We start from the raw sequence: 21,325 nt of genomic DNA, 5'->3' as shown, positions 1-21,325 counted from the left end.
AAGACCACCTCCCTATAATTGATCGACATTAGAGATTAGTTACGTAGTTTAGTGACGTCTTCATTCCAAAGCTATGTGCTCCAAATATCGCAATGTAGTGGTTTACTTTGCTGACCACACAGTGTGCATCACATTATGCAGTAACACAATATCAAGACTAAGCATCGAGCCGCCGGTGTGACCGTGCGGTTCTAGGCGCTTCAGTCTGGAACCGCGTGACCGCTACGGTCGCAGGTTCGAATCCTGCCTCGGGCATGGATGTGTGTGATGTCCTTCGGTTAGTTAGGTTTAAGTAGTTCTTAGTTCTAGGGGACTGATGACCACAGGTGTTAAGTCCCATAGTGCTCAGAGCCATTTGAACCATTTGAACTATGCATCGTCAGACGTGCAACTTGGAAGTATGCTAGGACCGCTCTGTATACATATCCCACCTAACGGATAAGATAAGCAGCAATCTGCGACTGTTCGCTGATGACGCTGTAGTATACGGCACAGAATCATAATTACGGGTAAACGTATGAGGATACAGAATAACACTCTTTGGTGTGATGAATTTCAGCTTACTCGAGACGTAGGAAAACTGAATTATTGCAGATTAGTATGGAAAACAGTCGTGTTATGTTCAAATTCAGTATTAGTCACGTGCTGCTAAAACAGTCACATCGATTGAATATCTACGCATAACTTTGGAAAGTTACGTGAAATGGAGCGCTCAAATAAGATCGGTTGTAGAGAAGGCGAGTGGTCGACTTTGATTTATGGGGAGAATCCTACATGTACATCTACATGTGTACATCTACATGGATACTCTGCAGATCATATTTAAGTGCCTGGCAGAGGGCTCATCAAGCCACCTTAACAATAATTGTGGCCGAGCGGTTCTAGACGCTTCAGTCTGGAACCGCGCGACCGCTACGGTCGCAGGTTTGAATCGTGCCTCGGGCATGGATGTGTGTGATGTCCCTAGGTTAGTTAGGTTTAAGTAGTTCTAAGTTCTAGGGTACTGATGACCTCAGATGTTAAGTGCCATAGTGCTCAGAGCCATTTGAGCCACAATAATACTCTGTTCCAATCTCGAAAACCGCGCGGAAAGAATGGACACCTATATCTTTCGGAGCGAGCTCTGATTTCCCTTATTTTATTATGGTGATCGGTTTTCCCTATGTACGTCGGCGTCAGCAAAATATTTTCATATTCGGAGGAGAAAGCTGGAGATCGAAACTTCGTGAGAAGATTCCGCCGTAAAGAAAAACTCCTTTGCTTTAATGATGTCCACCCCATATCCTGTATCATTTCAGTGACAGTCTCTCCCCTATTTAGCGATAATACAAAACGCGCTGCCTTTCTTTGATCTTTTTCGATGTACTCCGTCAGTCCTATCTGGTAAGGATCCCACACCGCGCAGCAGTTTTCTAAAAGAGAAAGGACAAGCGTAGTATAGGCATTCTCTTTAGTAGATCTGTTACATTTTCTAAGTGCTCTGCCAATAAAAAGCAGTCCTTGGTTAGCCTCTCCCACAACATTTTCTGTGTCCCTTCCAGCTTAAGTTGTACGTAATTGCCCTGCGTTCACTAATCGCAGAATCCGTTTTGATGCTCGTTATTAGCTCAGGATTATTTGTTGCTCAGACGTCAAGTGTGTTTTCACAATCGTTTACTATTCACGTGGGCTCATGAACTAACTCCTCGAAATTTTCAAGGAATGCCTTTAGCGCAATCCCGTATGATGTTTCACGCGCACCTCAAAAATTAAACATCTATTTTCGCTAACATATCGAGGGTAAATTAAAGTCACCACCAACTATAATTGTATGAGTCGGGTACGAGTTTGAAATCAAATTCAAGTTTTCTTTGAACCTTTCAGCAACCCTAGCATCTGATTTGGGAGGTCGGTAGAACGATGCTAGGAGAGTGTAACTCTTATATAACGGAAACCGCACAGAGAACACTTCGGCGAACCATTCTTGAGTACTCCACGAGTGTTTGACCCACCACCGGTTCGAATTAAAGGAAGACGTCGCAGCAATTGCTGCTAGAATTTTTTATCGGTATGTTCGTTAAACTCGCGAGTATTACGGAAATGCTACGTCGATCAAAATAGGAATTCCCTAACAGTTAAGGCCTTTTCTTTATGCATACGGATTTTTGGACAGCCCTGCAGATTTCATGGTGTCAGCTCCCTTCAGCACTACTTCAGACTTTAGTCGAGTCCATGTCACGTCGTGTTGATGCACCTCTGCGTGCTCGTGGGGGCCCTACACGATATTAGGCAGGTGTACCAGTTTCTTTGGCTCGTCAGTGTGTATGATCCTTAGGGTGGGAGGTATTCCCTTTGTAATGTGAGCAATGATTATCCGAATGGAGAGTGCACCTTAACACTGCAACGTTTGCTCTAAACTGGAACACGACATGTGAAGGGGAGTCTCTGGAGAGCATTTTGAGACATTGCTGGTAAGGCACCAGCGAACAATGTCATTATTATATTTCATAGAGTGCTGATTTTGTCACTAGGAGCGGAATCATTCGTTTCTCTGTGAGCAGAGTATCGAATCTATGCATCTTTGTGGAAACTGAGGCATTACGAAGTGCTTGTTTACGACCGCACACTTGAGTCTTGGTTTATGAGCAAGCATAATTCTTGATTCGTGTCGAGCATTGTAATGCAGTAGTTGTAGACCCTAGGAGTTTACGGACGCTGTTTGAGGTCCTCTGTGTAGTCAGAGTTTACAGTCACGCAATGCACTTGGTATTTATGACGGCCGGCAGCACTGAGGAAGTCGGCGCTGCAGAATTGCTCTTCGCAGAATTGAATTCGATGATTACACACACCACGGCTCCGCAGACAGAGAGTCTTTAATAGCAAATATGTTAAATTCCATTTGCTTGATCTCTGAGATCTTTACTGTCCGTGCTAGCCAGGGTGGAAGCTTTCTTGACTTCGATGCTAATCAGTATCAACCAATTAGTGTTTCTATCCATAAACAGAGGCGCGATTTCGAACCAAGTCATAGATGAGATTCAGATTACAGATTAATGAGTGGCTGTTAACTTATATGTCCAATACTTGTTCGGTTTGCATTTTTTGTGTTGTTTTTTTTTATAATCAATATCTTCACAGTACCCAGTTCTACTTTTCCTAGAATTAGATGATGGCTCTGACCAGGTACAGTCCACTCTCGATGACCTCATGCCCACAGCAATCATTACTCACATTGTCGATGGATATACATAATAAGACCACGCAGGGGTCGTCCGCTAGGGGACTCCGTGTTCAACAATTTGTGCTGAAAGGTATGATCCAAATCACTTGTGCCTACACCAGTATTGTACTCCGTTCTCAGATATGCCGCAGATATAGTTGTAAAATTGATGTTGGCTACCGTACACACTACCATAAGTAAGCGTAGACTACAATAATTTTCCTAGTTGCTTTGGTCATTTAAGGTCGTGCCCACATTACCTGTAAATTAGGTGTGTTGCATAACTGTTGGGCGTTACCTCATAACGATTTCTTTCTTTACATACACAATTAGTGTCTTACTAGATTTCCCCAAAAACCAGGAGCGATAAAGAGTCTAGAAACTGAGTGTGGATATTAAAGGGCAGCATACATTACAGAACATTTTTGTTCTACATAGTTTTTCTCTAGCCTTTTACTTAAAAATAAGCAGTATTCACAGCCAATTGTGAATGTTTAGTTCACAAATTGTTTATTTATATCGTGAAACATATGGATGTTGTAGTAAAAATAAAGAAAACAATACAAATTTTTCATATAGCGCTAGAAAACACAATTTCCTCAAAAAAAGGTAAAATGAAAAATTCGCATATTAAAAATACATCAAACAGTGCTTTAAGACTTCGTCAGACTTATCTAACACAAGTGTTTGTATTCATAAACCACTTTCGGATTGCCGACTGGGGTGGCCGAGCGGTTCTAGGCGCTACAGTCTGGAAGCGCGCGACCGCTACGGTCGCAGGTTCGACTCCTGCCTCGGGCATGGGTGTGTGTGATGTCCTTAGGTTAGTTAGGTTTAAGAAGTTCTAAGTTTTAGGGGACTGATGACCTCAGATGTTAAGTCCCATGGTGCTCAGAGCCATTTGAACCACTTTGAACTTTCGGATTTATCAATAATAACAGGGAACTCCTACTTTTGCTCATGATGAAAAACGTTCTGTTGAATACGAAATATTAACAATAATTATATTATTTTTGTGCATTTTACCTGTGATTGTATCAAAAGTAATTGCTTTGGTTGCATAAAAGCGTAGATGTTAGGCGATGAACTAATTTTTATTACTTATAATATGCAATTTACGTCCTTTACGGACATAAAATACACAATGGACCGTCATTCAGGGATGTGCGGTTCCAATTGTGAGCAAAGTAAAGAATAGAACAAACAATATAACAAAGACAAATCGTCTGCTCCCAATTTCTCTCTTTCACATTCACTTATGTTTCTCTCCATGCCAATGCTGCCAATACTACCGGTAACCCTACCATTTACTACGTCGTTTACGTATCGTACCAAAACTCTCGTACGGTAGTTTTGGTAGAGAGAAACTCTAGCCACAGATTACTATCTCTCATGCTTCACAGGGGGACCAAGTATCCGACCACCGCATTCTGTGATGATGCGTGGACGTCCAACACCCTGTCGCCTGCTCGTAGTTTCATCGTCCTTCAGCCACTTTCCATAGATGCTCCCGACAGCAGCACGAGAATAGCCCACCAGCGCTTCGCTATTTCGCGGATTCCTATTCCCAGACGCCGGGCCATAAACGTCTGTCCTTTGTCGAAGTAGTTTATTTCAGTAGATCTGCGCATATCTGGCCCTTGTCGTCGCTATAATGATTCCTCATTCGTCTCCGCTCTGCACGCACCCGTTGCACCCCCAGATGGCGCACAGTGGACTACTCGTACCGAAATCTTGGACAAAATTATTTTGATAGTTTTAGAAGTTTAAAGCACTCCCGTTCGCTTTTAACTTAATTATAAGTGTAGATACATCTAAACCGCTTAGAGAAGCACCTGGGAGGACTCGGTATGCCTTTGTCAGTTTGTCTTTCAGTTTGTACCAAGCAACTTTTCACAAATTCGCCTCATTTGGGTTGAAAATTTCAGCATAAACTGCTGAGATACCCTTAACTTACTGCATAGATATTAGTGACGATATGATGACAGATATGCTTCCATGATGGTTGCCAAATGTACAAATCTTTAACATATTGCAGCGTGTCAGCAACTGTGAAATGTACAGCAAATAAACAATTTTTTCAGCCTTCAGTTGCAAGGTAATTTTACTCGTTTACCTAGGTTTCAATTCCAGTAATGGAATCTTCTTCAGAACAAAAAATGAAATTATTTTGTGAGCCAAACACTGGCCATGTCACAGATTAAAAATTAAAACATTAAAGACACATAATCATAAGATTAAAACATTAAAGACACATAATCATAAGATTATGCGTCTTTAATGTTTTAATTTTTAATCTGTGACATGGCCAGTGTTTGGCTCACAAAATAATTTCATTTTTTGTTCTGAAGAAGATTCCATTACTGGAATTGAAACCTAGGTAAACGAGTAAAATTACCTTGCAACTGAAGGCTGAAAAAATTGTTTATTTGGTTGCCAAATGTCTCGTCACATACGCGGTTGTCCATAAATAGTTGGTCTGCCATTATTTCTGTCACTAATTTTTTTTTAATATTCTCTCAAACTAACTCAGTAATTCTAGCTACACGTACAGTGGCATTTCATGTTCTTTGTTATATATACATTTTTAGGTGTATGTGTCAATAACTGTTGTCTAGGTTGGCGCGGCTATTACGTTCATTAGTCTAATGATCCCGATCTTGACGGGCGGTAGTCCCAGGCTTCTGGCCCAAAATGTTCAGCTTCAGCTCCTGATTATGCTTATACATAACCTCATGTTATATTGGAAGAGAACTCGTATGACGAATACCTGTAAGTATTTACTATTCTGCCCATATGCTTACAGTAGGTACTATAAATTTTGAATTTATGAATTTGCAGTGAGGCTCCTAATTTGTAGATTTGTGAACATGAAGGTATGAGTTTACTTTTTCAAAAAATGTAATGCGCAAATTTATTATAACTGCGTACTGTTTTGATGGGAAAGGAGATATTGGTTGATCTATAAGAATGGTTTAAATAAAAACAAATTTAGAAACACATAAAACTTAAATGAGTTATGCAAGTCAGTACACGCACTTATATATATATATATATATATATATATATATATATATATATATATATATATATATATATATATATATATATATATGTGTGTGTGTGTGTTGTTGTTGTTGTGGTCTTCAGTCCTGAGACTGGTTTGATGCAGCTCTCCATACTACTCTATCCTGTGCAACCTTCTTCATCTCCCAGTACCTACTGCAACCTACATCCTTCTGAATCTGCTTAGTGTATTCATCCCTTGGTCTCCCCCTACGATTTTTACCCTCCACGCTGCCCTCCGATACTAAATTGGTGATCCCTTGATGCCTCAGAACATGTCCTACCAACCGATCCCTTCTTCTGGTCAAGTTGTGCCACAAACTTCACTTCTCCCCAATCCTATTCAATACTTCCTCATTAGTTATGTGATCTACCCATCTAGTCTGCAGCATTCTTCTGTAGCACCACATTTCGAAAGCTTCTATTCTCTTCTTGTCCAAACTATTTACCGTCCATGTTCCTCTTCCATACATGGCTACACTCCATACAAATACTTTCAGAAAGGACTTCCTGACACTTAAATCTATACTCGATGTTAACAAATTTCTCTTCTTCAAGAACGCTTTCCTTGCCATTGCCAGTCTACATTTTATATCCTCTCTACTTTGACCATCATCAGTTATTTTGCTCCCCAAATAGCAAAACTCCTTTACTACTTTAAGTGTCTCATTTCCTAATCTAATACCCTCAACATCACCCGACTTAATTCGACTACATTCCATTATTCTCGTTTTGTTTTTGTTGATGTTCATCTTATATCCTCCCTTCAAGACACCATCCATTCCGTTCAACTGCTCTTCCAAGTCCTTTGCTGTCTCTGACAGAATTACAATGTCATCGGCGTACCTCAAAGTTTTTATTTCTTCTCCATGGATTTTAATACCTACCCCGAATTTTTCTTTTGTTTCCTTTACTGCCTGCTCAATATACAGATTGAATAACATCGGGGAGAGGCCACAACCCTGTCTTACTCCTTCCCAACCACTGCTTCCTTTTCATGTCCCTCGACTCTTATAACTGCCATCTGGTTTCTGTACAAATTGTAAATAGCCTTTCGCTCCCTGTATTTTACCCCTACCACCTTCAGAATTTGAAAGAGAGTATTCCAGTCGACATTGTCAAAAGCTTTCTCTAAGTCTACAAATGCTAGAAACGTAGGTTTGCCTTTCCTTAATCTAGCTTCTAAGATAAGTCGTATGGTCATTATCACCTCGCGTGTTCCAATATTTCTACGGAATCCAAACTGATCTTCCCCGAGATCGGCTTCTACTAGTTTTTCCATTCGACTGTAAAGAATTAGTGTTAGTATTTTGCAGCAGTGACTTATTAAACTGATAGTTCGGTAATTTTCACATCTGTCTATACCTGCTTTCTTGGGTATTGGAATTATTATATTCTTATTGAGGGTTTTTCGGCTGTCTCATACATCTTGCTCACCAGATGGTAGAGTTTTGTCAGGACTGGCTCTCCCAAGGCTGTCAGTAGTTCTAATGGAATGTTGTCTACTCCCGGGGCCTTGTTTCGACTCAGGTCTTTCAGTGCTCTGTCAAACTCTTCACTCAGTATCATATCTCCCATTTCATCTTCATTTACATCCTCTTCCATTTCCATAATATTGTCCTCAAGTACATCGCCCTTGTATAGACCCTCTATATACTCCATCCACCTCTCTGCTTTCCCTTCTTTGCTTACAACTGAGTTTCCATCTGAGCTCTTGATATCCATACAAGTGGTTCTCTTTCTTCCAAAGGTCTCTTTAATTTTCTGTAGGCAGTATCTCTCTTACCCCTAGTGAGATAAGCCTCTACATCCTTACATTTGTCCTCTAGCCATCCCTGCTTAGCCATTTTGCACTTCCTGTCGATCTTATTTTTAAGACGTTTGTATTCCTTTTTGCCTGATTCATTTACTGCATTTTTATATTTTCTCCTTTCAGCAATTAAATTCAATATTTCTTCTGTTACCCAAGGGTTTCTACTAGCCCTCCTCTTTTTACCTATTTGATCCTCTGCTGCCTTCACTATTTCATCCCTCAAAGCTACCCATTCTTCTTCTACTGTATTTCTTTCCCCAATTCCTGTCAATGTTCCCTTATGCTCTCCCTGAAACTCTGTACAACCTCTGGTTTAGTCAGTTTATCCAGGTCCCATCTCCTTAAATTCCCACCTTATTGCAGTTTCTACGGTTTTAATCTACAGTTCATAACCAATAGATTGTGGTCAGAGTCCACATCTGCCCCTGGAAATGTCTTACAATTTAAAACCTGGTTCCTAAATCTCTGTCTTACCATTATATAATCTATCTGATACCTTTTAGTATCTCCAAGGTTCTTCCATGTATACAACCTTCTTTCATGATTCTTAAACCAAGTGTTAGCTATGATTAAGTTATGCTCTGCGCAACATTCTACCAGGCGGCTTCCTCCTTCATATCTTACCCCCATTCCATATTCACCTACTACGTATCCTTCTCTCCTTTTTCCTACTACCCAGTTCCAGTCTCTCATGACTATTATATTTTCGTCTCCCGTCACTATCTGAATAATTTCTTTTATTTTATCATACATTTCTTCAATTTCTTCGTCATCTGCAGAGCTAGTTGGCATATAAACTTGTACTACTGTAGTAGGCGTGGGCTTCGTGTCTATCTTGGCCATAATAATGCGTTCACTATGCTGTTTGTAGTAGCTTACCCGCACTCCTATTTTAACCTACTCCTGCATTACCCCTATTTGATTTTGTATTCGCCTGACCAAAAGTCTTGTTCCTCCTGTCACCGAACTTCACCAATTACCACTATATCCAACTTTCCATTTTTAAATTTTCTAACCTACCTGCCCGATTAAGGGATCTGACATTCCACTCTCCGATCCGTAGAACGCCAGTTTTCTTTCTCATGATAACGACGTGTTCTTGAGTAGTCCCCGCTCAGAATGGGGGACTATTTTACCTCCGGAGTATTTTACCCAAGAGGACGCTATCATTTAACCATACAGTAAAGCTGCATGCCCTCGAGAAAAATTACGGCTTTAGTTTCCCCTTGCTTTCAGCCGTTCAGCCGTTCGCAGTACCAGCACAGCCAGGCCGTTTTGGTTAGTGTTACAAGGCCAGATCAGTCAATCATCCAGACTGTTGCCCAAAAGGCTGCTGCCCCTGTTCAGGAACCACGCGTTTGTCTGGCCTCTCAACAGATACCCTTCCATTGTGGTTTGCACCTACGGTACGGCTATCTGTATCGCTGAGGCAAGCAAGCCTCCCCAACAACGGCAAGGTCCATTGTTCACGGGAGGGGGGGGGGGAATAAAAACATTATATTATTTAAAAATCTTATATTTACGTAGGGGAAATTGGAGCATTTTTTATCTTTGCAGCTCGCTCTCAGGACCGTACCAGTTGCGACCAGACTTCAGAATAGATCCACCAAGCCCAGACACACGTTCTAAACTCTGAAGAAAATTACGGACTAACTAAAATATTGTTTAGTAAGACTTTTAAATAGCGTTACTATGTTGCAAATTTAAATAATTAGAATAGCCGACCGAGCGAGGTGGCGCAGTGGTTAGCGCACTGGACTCGCATTCGGGAGGACGACGGTTCAATCCCGTCTCCGGCCATCCTGATTTAGGTTTTCCGTGATTTCCCTAAATCCTTTGAGGCAAATGCCGGGATGGTTCCTTTGAAAGGGCACGGCCGATTTCCTTCCACAGCCTTCCGTAACCCGAGCTTGCGCTCCGTCTCTAATGACCTCGTTGTCGACGGGACGTTAAACACTAATCACCACCCCAAAGAATAGCCCGCATTTTAAATACAAGCTATTACAATCTCTTGGCATTTAGATCTGCTTCAGTTTAAAACAATCATTTAGCATAGCCACAAAAAATTAGAATCAAGAAAAACTTCCCCCTGCAGCAAAAAACTCCTCTGAAACTGTTGCTAGGGTCTAGCAAACCTGTCTCGGGCACCTGAAAATTAAGTTATAAACCCACCGTTGGTCGGTTACTATAAAAATATTTGCTATAATCATTAAGCAAACTTCAATTTTTGCAATTTTGGCCAGGTTTCGGTACAAACGCCCCACTGTGCGTCGTTCAGAGTAGCGGTGTGCCGTGGTCATAACGTTATGACTCACCAGTGTAGTGACCTCATAGGAAATGCACGAGTGGTTGTTGCACGTAACGCTGCAAGTCTGGAACCGCGGATGTCACGGAGAACAAGGTTCTGGCCTCGGCCGCGCGTCCCCCAGCGGAACGGCGGAAGGGCGTAACGCAAGGCGCGGCCCTGGCAGTAAGAAAGCAGCGGGCCGACCACCGGCAGGTTTCAAGGCCCTGAAGTAGTTTGTCATAGCGCTAGCATCGTAAGAAAACTGCTTCAGATCTTGTTCTCAGTAACCTTGCCGACGATAGCAATTTGGTAAGGGTTCCTACTCCTTGAAGTGAATACTTTTTCCTATTAAAGGTTTATGCAATAAAATTCTGTGTACAAAGTCCCGAAAGCGAAAACTCGTATCAGTTGTTTCGACGCAGTCTCAACTTGTAACGAAAGTGATAACTGCTTCTCATCGATGACAGAAGTAGGCCGACTGGCAAAGCTAAATAAGCCGCTGAAGGAATAGAAACACTCTTACGTCTCCTTCTCACAGGTTCCATTGCGTCGAGGCTGCTGCTGTAATCCACGCGCTCTTGATGAGCGAGTCACGTTACTCGATGTATTGCTCCTAAAATTAACTATTATGCATTAACGGATACACTGCTACTTTATACACCATTTTCTACTCCAAGCAGCAAAGCGTGCTGTTTCGTGGTTGGTAATAAATGGGAAGGGATACGAGTTGCGGCATTTGCCCACAACCAACAGAACCGTCCGACAAATGTTGGTCAGAAATGTGCGTGGGAACTACAGTGGAGCGCAAAACATAGGAATGAAAGTAACTTCCGCATTATGCTTCACAGCGTAGTAACACTGCTCGATGTAACTTGGGCCATACATAGAAAGAACTGCTACACTATAGTACACGAGGCCGACGAGAGAGATAGGTCGCGGCGCGTACGTCACGGAGGTAGGCCTGAACTCAATCGCCCGCTCAGCTCAGCAGACCAAGTGCGTTTCAAAACTCGCAGTTTGACGTGCGCGTACTAACGAGAATTGCATCTTCTACTGGAATCTGCTGTTGTGGAGTCTTACTCATTAACGGTACTACAACAAAATTTAAGATCAATACTCGATATAAACGGTATAACGGACTGTTTATAGCATTTACTCTCTTCTGCTTAACAGTCCTGATTTCATACAAGAAGTGGTGGTTTATGCAAATGATAATCATTTCCGCACGATTTCAGTTTTATTGTACCCCAGCACAGCCGTAAGAAATTATGAGTAGGCCTACGGACTCCCGATCATTGTAGGTCTAATAACAGTAAGACTCCATAATATCGGTTACCAGTAGAAGATGCAATTCTCCTTTGCACGTGCACACCTAGTTACGAGTTAACAGGTGTAGAAGCGCACTTGGTCTACTGAGTTGGCCACCGAGCGAGGTGGCGCAGTGGTTAGCACACTGGACTCGCATTCGGGAGGACGACGGTTGAATCCCGCGTCCACCCATCTCGATTTGGGATTTCCGTGATTTCCCTAAATCGCTCCAGGTAAGTGCCGGGATGGTTCCTTTGAAAGGGCACGGCCGACTTCCTTCCCCATCCTTCCCTAATCCGATGAGACTGATGACCTCGTTGTTTGGTCTCTTCTCCCAAACAATCCAATGCAATCCAATCTGCTGAGTTGAGCGAGCGAGCTCAGGCCTACCTTCGTGACGTAAGCGCCGCGGACTGTCTTTCTCGTGGGCCTCGATAGTACAGAAAATGACGTAAAGAAATACACAATACCACGAACAGAAAAGACACTTGTATTGAGACAGTAACTACAATGAAATAGCCGCAATTCCTTATGTCCCCCACGGCGTTTCAAACAGCGGAATGTTGCTCTTAATAGGGTGTATGATTACCATGAAAGGCAATGCATGCTCTCCATGCTGGCGACAAGGTTGTTGGCAAGGTTTTGTTGTGGTAAGGCATTCCATACCTCTGCCAACGTAGCTGACAAATGCGGATAGTCGTAGGTACTTATGGACACGCTGTAAAATGTCTGCTCGATGCATCCCACAAGTGCTCGATGGGATTCATTTCGGTGAAACCGACAGGCCAGTACATTCGCCGAAAATCCTGCAAGATCCCCACCTGCGCCTTTCGATGCGGTTGCGAATTGTCATCCACGAAAATGAGGCGAACGCACCCTTGAAAAGACGCGTCCAGGGATGGGGCGCAGTGTCACTATAACGTTGACCGCTAAGTGTACCGTGTTCAGAGATTGGGAGGTCAATTCGCCCATACACGATTGTACCACCACACACGATAACACGTGGACAACAAAACATGTTCGACAATGCTGGACGCATCTTCATGCGGCGAGAGATGAACACTCGCCGGTCAGCGTTACTGTGACTCCTTTCCCATATGCCTCTTTTGAATGGTGCAGTCTGTCATCACTTCATTTTTGTGGATGACAATGCGCGACCGCGTCTAACAACGCAGATGAAGGAGATCTCGGAACGAGAGTATATTCGGTGAATGGACAGCGCTGCCTATTCTCACGACTTAAATCCAATCGAGCACGTGTGCGATGTGTTGGGGAAACATATTGGTTCAAAAGGTTCAATTAGCACTATGGGACTTAATATCTGAGGTCATCAGTCACCTAGACTTAGAACTACTTAAACCTAACTAACCTAAGGCCATCACACACATCCATGCCCGAAGCCGGATTCGAACCTGCGACCGTAGCAGGCGCTCGGTTCCGGACTGAAGCGCCTAGAACCGCTCGGCCACATAGGCCGGCGGAAATGTATTGTAGCACGTCCATATGCACCAGAAAAGTCCAGCAGTTGTCTACTGTGCTGCGCAGGAATGGAACACCCTTACCACAATAACTTCTCGCCACCATTGTCTCCATCAGAGCAGCACATTGCAGAGCATGCATTGCCGTCCACGATGATCACACGCCCTAGTAAGAACCATATTCCGCTGTCTGAAATGTTTGGGAGACCATCAAGAATCGCGATGATGTCAGTGTAGTTACTCTCTGATTGAAAGTGTCATCTTACTCCTACACTACGCAAGATTATTAAAGGATCTCTTATTCCAAACGCCGTAATCGTTTCCCGTTGTGCCGAATAAGTTTGAAATTTGGTTCAAAGGCGCATACAACTTTCCTCTGTAATGGTGCAAAAGCTTGACGCCCTGCGACATCACCCTCGGCCTCGGCGAGACGTCAAACAGCAAGTGTGAGAAAAAGGCCAAAACTCAGGAGTTAATGTGACGTGTAGGGTGGCTTAGCGATGTCACATTAGCACCAAATTTCACCACACTTCTGCCCAAAGCCAGCGTGGACGCGTTGCGCGATGGGAAGGTCGTCACACCCCCACTTACTTACGTTTCACGCCTTTCTTTAACGCCTCTGCGATGGAAGTCAGGAAGCGACGCTGAGCGTTTATATCAAGCGTTTTTCTTGTGTGTGGTCGTGGAAAATGTTTCAGACACACCGCCTCCCAGAACTGATACAAAATAGCCTTAGGTGGTGGCATAAAGGGCTTTAATGAAAGAACTCCAGAACCCATTTCCCTGGAGCGTTGCTTTCCACACATTTTGCTCTCGAAAACGACAGTTCGCAGTATGATCAGAAGCAGGATGACGTTCTTGACAACCTTTGTTACTACTGACACCCCTCCCGGATAATTCAACCCTTCTCTAAGTGTATCATAGGCAAGCAACCAAACATTTTCACGCCCCTTTGGAGTGCAGTGCTACTGCTGTGTATGAAATGTACTACTAGGGGCCATTGGCAACCACAAGACGGAATGTGAACACGATCTGAAGCAGCAAAGGACATTTTTTCAGCCCTTCTCTTTCGATCGATTTTGTGGCGTGATCATGGAGGGGTGCAACACGGATACGTGCGTAAATAAAATGGCAATGGGTCCCTCTAAGAACCCTCACTTCAGCAACACCATCAGTGCTATCAGCCGACTTTTGTTGAGCATTTACTAAATGTGTCTATGCGGAAACAAACTGTGGCAGACTCCTACATGCACGCAACCCCTTGAAACTTCGCATGCCTACAAGCAGGCGAAAAGCAGAAGTGTGGCCTGCGTGCAGGCGCCTAGGATCTTCCTATCGTGCGACATGTCCACAGTGGCGTTGGGTAGAAAAGTGGTGGTATTTGGTGCCAATATGACACAATTAACGCACTTTACACCTCTCCAGAACTTCTGAGCTCTGGCCTTTTCGTCGCATGTGTCGACATCTCGCTGTTTCAACCATCGCATAGCCCAAGGGCGACTTTGCAGTGCCACAGGATTTTGCACCACTATGCTGGAAGGTTGTAGACACCTTCGAGCCTAATTTGAAATTTCTATGACGCAGTGGGGGACAATTACGGCGTTTCGAAAAAGTGAGCCTTTAATTGCGTTGTGCAGTGTATGTATGATCCAGCTTCCATCGAATTATGTTACTTGGTAGTGACACATAATGCCAAAGTTACTTTCACCCTTCAGTTTTGCACACCAATTTACTTAGACAGACATCGCTGTTACAGTCCATCAAAAACCGGTTTTCTTGCCGCTGCCGTTTGTTACCGACAGTTTTATCTCCATTGTGTGTGCGTTCAATCAAAGTGGCAGCAAAATGGCTGAGCCTGGGCGTACGGTGTATCTGCTTTGTAGACCACGCACGTTAAAAGATGATTATTGATATTTGAATACCTTGTTGACTCATGCTGAAGCGTGTCTGAAATTTTTTTTTCCAGCCCAAAGTTGATTCTTTTGGTGAACAGGACAGTACTTTCGAGTGTAGTTGTATCAGTGAACCAATTTCGTTCATAATATATTATAGGTGAATAAGTGTCTGGTGACTGAAAACTTAGTTCTCTTTTGTTCCGCGTTTTATTTCCTACTGTTCATGTAATATACTATATAGTTAGTGAAACACGCATTCGCATTCAGGGTGCGTAACCACGGTACCTGTAGCCTGGTGTTGTTAATTTTGGCGCCCGCGCTGTGCAGCTTTATCTTCCGTATTCAGCACGATTTAGAGCCCTCGCCACAGCGCTCAGCCGTGACAAGCTGTCAATCCCCGTGCAGCCATGCCAGGATACGTTACTCGCGGAGCAACGCCCCGTTGTGACAGGTACGAGCGTACGGCTGACAGTCGCAATTGGCTTTCCAAATGACAGCAGATCCTCCGCTACTCGTCGTCGATCCAGCCTAAATTAGTGCAACATGGAAACAACGCTTTGTTCTTTCAAACCTTTTTACATCAACATGTACGTGTATACTGCGCAAGCCATTGTATAGGACATTGCGGAGGGTACTTTGTACCACTATTAGCAATTATCTGTCCTGTACGATCAGCGTATTGAGCGAGGGGCTGTACGCACTGTAACCTCTCCTAATACATTCTCTTTATCAGAATGCGAGTTTATCTAATCAAAAGTATGCGGATGGACATTAGTATGGGGTGTGTCCACCCTTCGCCTTTATGAAGGCTTGAACTCTGCTGGGCCACTTTCAGTGAGCTGTCTTAATGCTTGCGAAGGAATGTAATGATAGCCCATTCATCCTCAGGAGCCAAAACGAGAGGAGGTTATGATGTTGGACGCTGCGGTCTTGAGCATCTACCTCATCCCAAGTGTGCTCCATTGGGAGCAGATCGGGACTCTGGGCAGAACAATCGTCTTCGAACTGTTCTTTTACTGTTTTTGGTAGACCTTACACACTGCTGCTTCATATACTTCCTTATTTATCGATTTCTTAAGTGCAATAAGAGAACCATGCCCTAATGACAAAAACGCCCCCATACCGTAACACCATCTCTTCCGTACCTCGTTGTTGGCACCACACATGACGGCAGATAAGTTCTCCAGACATTCGCCAAACCCAAACCCTCCCATCAGATTCTCAAAGTTACGGTGTGGCTCATCCTTGCCAATCACTCGTTTTCAGAATGCACTATCCAGCGGCGTCGTTCTTTACCTGACCTTAAAGCTTCGCTTAGCACCGACTATGGAACTGCGTGGCTTAAGAAGAGCTGCTCGAGCGTTGTACCCCTTTCTTCTTATCTCTCTACGCAAAGTCGCGATGTTAGCTAGACTGCTGGTAACACTCTGGAACTCAATAGTTATTTCTTCCGCTTTTTTCATCAGATTTTCTGCATTTACCCTCCGCAATATTCGACGGTCCATATCCATCATTACATGAGGTCTTTAGCCGTGGTTGTTTCTTCGCGTTTCCACTTCACAATCACATCAACAGCAATCGACTTCATTCCTACTGTCAGCTTTAAAAAGGTTGAAATGTACCAAATGGATTTGTTACTCAGGTGGCATCCAATGACTAGCCCACTGTGGAAGTCACTGAGCTATCCTGACCGACTCAGTCTGCTGTTACTGCTTCTCCTTTTACTCTGGAGGGCCCGCACCTTGTAATCTAATGGTCAATTTTCCATTATGTAGGGGTGTCCGGACACTTTTGATCGCGTAGTGTACGATGGCGTTAATCAGAATGGTCGCACAGAGTACTTCCAATACAGGTTTTATGAAGTTACCCAACAGGATTTCGCAAGATCTACGTCATCTCTCTTGCAAAAATTCCCATTTTTTTGTCCGAGCATCACTGTTACGTTTTGATATCTTTTATACAGGTGTGTTACGATCCTAGCAGTGTGTCTTTGTGACTGTGCCTGTGTCTGGTGTCATCACCATTCAATGTTTCCAAAAGCCACAACTTTTGAATTCGTCACGTACCATCTTCTATGTGATTTCCTTTCGCAAATGCACACTATTCTCTCAGAATCCTTTCAGTAGAACCAAGTTTCCCATTCCCCTCGCCCCTGTGCTTACATCAATACGTCTCATTTGTTAGTTTATGCGGCTGTCAGACATTGGTATGCCTGTATTCTCATGCGTAAATTCATTTTTAACTTCTGAATTCAGTATTTCTGATTTATACATACAATCTAAAGAATTAACACCAGACAGATTCACGAGAGATTGTATGGATAGTTTGGGTCCATCCATTGGCTTAACATCTGACCAGACTTCTCAGGATACTCTGATACATTTTCCGCCTGGATCTGAGTGTGAATAACATTCTAGGGTTGATTAATGGCCCTTATTATCTATGCACGAGACTATAGTATGTTTTCTCTGTCAGCTTCCTAGCAGGCTGTTTAGTAGCTAGGATGTGCTAGTCTCAAATGAAATGGAAATTAAAACACCTGCAGCCGTCTCTTGTGCATTTAATTTATTTACGCAAGCATTTTCGGTGTTCCGGTACACATCTCCACGCCCTTGGCCAACGTAAATTGGGAAGAATACAATCTCGTGTGCAGTCAGATCAGGAGCCAATATTAAATAACCAGTGTCCGTAGATCTCTGGTTTACACAACACTATCCCTTTGTTCATCAATCGTCGTCGGTTGACGAAAGTAGGGTTACTGTCGCGTACGCCAGAGATCTGCGGACAAATAAATAACCTGAGTCATCCATGTATGAATAAATCGAGAGTGGGAGGGGGACGGGGCTACACTGCATGTACTTGTTCCAGGATCTCCATGACAGTACTTACTCCCCTGATCACTACGCAACACAGTTCATCCACATCGGCGATAATGTAAGCACAGTTTTCCCACTCGATACCGGGCAAATTAAAGTCATCATCTACTACTAAACAATGATCGGGATACTGCTACGATATCAAGTTCCTATGTTTGGGTGACTATGACCGATTAATTTGAATCTGGTTGCCAACAACCCCTGTTGCTACTGTGCTTGTCAGTTTGCACTCCACCCATTCTCTGCCATCCGACTTGCCGTTCCCGGTGTAGAGTGCGCTCCAGACCTTTAGAGAAGGACGTTGAAAGTCTCCACTGTGTAGCGTATGTCGGGGAGTGGATAAATGAGCTCGTCACAGAAGCACTAAACTTCTGGTCTAGACACGCCAGTTTGTTGCAGACTCGGGACCCCAGCCATTCCTCGGAACAATGCTTCAAATCAAAAGCTGTGCTGAGGCCTCAGGAATAATCCCTAGTGTCAACGTCACTTCCGTCAGTTTCTGGAAAGAACGTAGAATGATCTCGGAAACCATGCGACAGACGTCGCTGGTGCTGACGTCAGCGACGATTTGCAACTGATTTCAAACTGAACTCTCAATTGTTCCCGTGATGGCTTCTTTCTCCTAGTGGACAATGCTCCCAAGATACGTATTGAGTACTCATTTCATTCATTTTCCTTTTTCCCTTAAAGGGGCCATCAAGCATTTACTATATGTCGACAGAGATGAGACCACTGGTCGAGAAGGCAAGATTCACTCATGGTAACAGTATGGGACTAGCCTTTTGGCCATTATCTCCACACAACGTTCGCGCAAAACATTTGGACATAACTCGCTCAGAAGCCCAATTGGCGCCAGGCAACAGGAGTTGCTGGCTTGTTTCGCGGCACGTTCGCGAAAGACCTCGTTGCCTCTCCGTCTCCGCAGTAGGTCGCAGCCCCAAAGGAAGCAGGTCGGCACACGATGAAGCACCTTCCAGCTGTTTGCGAACAGCAGCCAACTCCTTCATGAGGATCCCGCAATCTCCACTATCGCTACCTACGCGTTAACGTAGCTCTTTAAAGCCAAAAAGAAGTAGCCAAATAAAATGTACAAGGTAGATTGTGCTTACGTAAAAAAACTAAACCAACAGCAGTGCACAAAATTTAAGTTCCAGTTACTTGAAATGTCGCTGTCATCAGTTGCTCAAGTTTCAGGATCTTAAAAGTAAGGTTAATGATCACACGCCAATCACGGTACGCACAAAAATGTATCACCTCTGAAACAAGACATACAAACATAGCATGTTAAATGACCATACGTAGTCGCATGTTGCACAGCATCTAATACAGTACTTATGTCCTATTGGAACTTCTTCGCATGTGTAAACTGTTCATCTGAATCAACAAAAATTGCAAAACTAGATGATTGTTACCACAATCATATGCATTAAGTCTAAACTCCAAAGAATGATGCTAGTGTGTGGCCCTGTAAGCTCTTAACTTGGTACCACTCCATAAAGCGGACAATGAAATCCTGTAATTGAGGTAAAGACAATATATAAAACTCTCTAACATAATGCCACAATATTCGTGGCAAGTGATTCTTTCTCTGCAGAAGAATGAATATAGTCTAATGTCTATACTACCATAATCAAGACAAGACGTTCTTAGCAAAAATCTCGAAAAGTTCTTGACCGATTTACTTCAAATTTTACACAGTTCTGTAATGAACACTTCGGTGGACATAGGGGAAACGTTGTTCGCAAAAATCTCGAAAAATTCTTGACCTATGTACTTCATATTTTTACACAATGCTGTAATATACATTCGAATTGACGTAGGCTGTACACTTGTATAACACGTAAATATTTCTATAATACGTAAATCGGAAACGTTGTTAGGAAAAGAATCTCAAAAAGTTCTTAACTCGTTTACTTCAAATTTTTACATAGTGTTGTAATAAACATTCAAACAGGCGTGCATTATAAGCTCTTATTATGGGGAAACGTTATTAGGAAATTCGGCGGAAAGTTCTTCGTCGAATCACTTCTAATTTTTTAGGCAATACTGTAACCAACAATCTGACGGACATTCCCTACTTATTTTCTTAAGTAATAACTTAAAGGGTCTGTTTTAAATCCGACTGCGAGACAAAAATGTGTTGCTGTGAAAATATCCGTTTTAGTTTTTTTTCTCGCAGTCAGTTTCAACCGTGACATCATCGCTCTTGAATCCTCAGATAAACTGTTTCTCCCATATGTAACATTTCTGCTTATATATAATTATAAACGAAGAAAACCTACAACACTGTGTTGTTTTGTTTCCTTCCTCGCAGTCTATTTTAACAGAAAACAGTTAAGTTGTATTTATGGCTTTTCGATTTATGTTCAGAAAACTACTACGGAATCTGAATCACCCAAAGGTTTGTAACCTTACTCGGTCGCAGCGTAAAACTATGAGAAAAATTGCAATTGAAGCTGCTGCTGAGGTCTCTCACATATTCCACACACCAGTGATCCCAACCAATTTATCTACTCTTTTTAAGCGAATTCAGTCCCCAATCATGCTTTTGTTTGCAAATGACGATAACCAAGGTTCAAGGTTAAAAGGAGCAGGGAAGAGTAGGCAGTCAGAGAGAGGAGCAGGAAACGGATATAGAGAGAGGGAATGGGGATATGGACAGAGAAATGGGGAGGAGAAGATAGAGAGTGAGAGGTGGAAGCTGAAGATCGACAGAGAGGTGATGGATAGGGAGATAGGAAAGGAGGAAGAGATGGACAAAGAGACTGGAGGAGATGGCTAGGGAGAGGGGCAGAGAGAGAATAGGAAGTATATCCCATTCCAGTACGTATTTAGTAACTGCGAAGAACTGGCAGGTTCTCTACTTACGAGGGCTATTCAGAAAGTGAGGAACGATCGGTCGCGAAATGGAAACCACTGTGAAAATCATACGATGCTTCTCACAGACGTTTTGGGCAGTGTCTCTAGTATGCCCGTCGATCGCATCAAGACACTCTTTTCAGTTGTGAGCGCACTGTGAGCGAGCAAAGGTGCCTAGAACAACAACGTCTCCCGCCAAGTAGGAGGGCCCGCTGAGAGGCTTCGCCTTATTGAATGCAGCCCACGTAACACAACTGCCACGCATTTCCTTCTTCATGGCATTTCTCAGCCGCACTCTGCAGGGGCAGTGAAGACGCTGCTGCAGCCTTTTCGATGGGAAGCCACAACACAGCCCTAATTGGCTCGTCCTGAGTATCATCTCTGTTCACATGAAACGCTGTATACGAAGACAACACTTGGTCGCAGGCTAAGCGCTATAGACCAGGGCAGAGAATTATCGTAAACACAGGAGGCTGCCTTCTATGACGATGGTGTTGGATATTTGGTATAACGCTCCGACAAATGTCTAAATCGGGGCGGCGAC

General features: G+C 43.3%; 1 protein-coding gene and 1 non-coding gene across 2 annotated transcripts in view; both read left to right on the top strand.

Moving 5' to 3' along the window:
* LOC126177043 (carboxylesterase 4A-like) overlaps positions 1–21,325 on the top strand; it is a 388,219-nt gene that overhangs the window by 34,505 nt on the left and 332,389 nt on the right. The window lies entirely within an intron of this gene.
* On the top strand, positions 9,806–9,878 carry Trnaa-cgc (transfer RNA alanine (anticodon CGC)). Its single transcript has one exon. It is a non-coding gene; the product is annotated as a tRNA-Ala (tRNA).

Source organism: Schistocerca cancellata, chromosome 1, assembly GCF_023864275.1.
Source record: "Schistocerca cancellata isolate TAMUIC-IGC-003103 chromosome 1, iqSchCanc2.1, whole genome shotgun sequence".
Classification (NCBI taxonomy): domain Eukaryota; kingdom Metazoa; phylum Arthropoda; class Insecta; order Orthoptera; family Acrididae; genus Schistocerca; species Schistocerca cancellata.
The sequence above is the reverse complement of the archived record's forward strand: the minus strand, read 5'-3'. Positions and strand labels throughout refer to the sequence as shown.